The sequence below is a fragment of the Delphinus delphis genome, chromosome 3 (genome assembly GCF_949987515.2).
Source record: "Delphinus delphis chromosome 3, mDelDel1.2, whole genome shotgun sequence".
Lineage (NCBI taxonomy): Eukaryota > Metazoa > Chordata > Mammalia > Artiodactyla > Delphinidae > Delphinus > Delphinus delphis.
In genome coordinates this window covers 153,163,721-153,164,956 of record NC_082685.1, presented here as the reverse complement: position 1 = coordinate 153,164,956, position 1,236 = coordinate 153,163,721, and the positions used below count along the sequence as shown (strand labels likewise).

Here is a 1,236-nt window from a genome sequence, read left to right as displayed (position 1 = left end):
TTGATAGAAGTTATAAATTTTAGTGATGAGCAAATTATCCATCTTTACTTTTACAGTTATTGATTTCTGTGATGTGTTTAACAAATGTTTTTGTACCCTGGTCATGTATTCTTCCTTCTTTTCTCTAAGTTTTCTCACTCTATGAATATTTATAGCATCTGAGCTTAATTTTTGTGTGTAGTGAGACCCAAACTAAATTCCCGGTGAAGGTGAAAGTAGAGAAATAAGAATTGAAGATGTCCCAGACCAGGAACAAACTGGATGCCCTTCCGCAGTGTCTGTTGGAGAAGAGTTACAAGGACAGGGAGCATCTGGCTGAGGAAGCCTGGAAGACCCACTCAGATACCCACAGCATGGATTGCTCCATCATTGTGGCCACCGGCAAAAGGCCATCTGCCCACTTCTGCCACCAGCGAATGAGGAAGAAGAGGAAGATGGATGGGCTGGCAGAGGGAGACTGCAGAAAGCCAATAAGTGTGTGATCAAGCTGTTTGACTGGAGTGGTGATTTAGCTCGGTTTAGGGAGAACACACTGCTGTAGTCAATCTGTAGTGCTGGATGTGCAGGAGCCTCTCATTGCAAACGTGTCAACACTCGTCCAGCTCACTGCTACTCACAGTGTTTGAGGATGCAGAGGTTTCAGAGGTCACCAACAGCAAGAGTCGTTAGGTGTACCAGCTGCTTTCGCCCATAGCCCCTGGGCCACCTGGAGATGCCTGCAGATTCTGCATACCTTCCCCACTGCAGCCAGAGACACAGGATACCCCCAATGATGGGGCCAAGTCTGAAGCCCTCAACTACAGCAATGTGGAGAACTGGAAACTCATTTGACAGTGGTGGACCAGCATCCTTACTCATAAATCATGAAGTTACAATAGGAGATGTCAGAGAAAGAGTGATGTCCCCTTGTCCCCCCACTCCAATAAGCATTTCCCTTCTTTGAAAAATAAGGTCAAAGTAAATTTTTTCATATAGAGATTCATTTTCACTTAGGACCATTTCTTAAAAAGATCATCATTTCCCCGGTGAACTGCAATGGCCATTTTGCCGCAAGTTGGGCCAATATATATGTGCCGATCATTTTCTGGAATGCCTATTCAACCTATCTTTTGACTGTGCTTATGCCAGTATATCTTTATAGTTAGATTTTAAATGTGGTGATATATGCCCACCTATTATTTACTTCTTTTTCAAGGTTTCCTTGTTTTTTTCTGGGCACTTCTCATTTTCCCATGA

General features: G+C 43.5%; 1 pseudogene; it reads left to right on the top strand.

Annotated features, from left to right (window-relative positions):
- Positions 1 to 203: 203 nt before the first annotated feature.
- Positions 204 to 831, top strand: LOC132422495 (protein lin-37 homolog pseudogene; annotated as a pseudogene).
- The last annotated feature ends 405 nt before the right edge of the window (positions 832 to 1,236 follow it).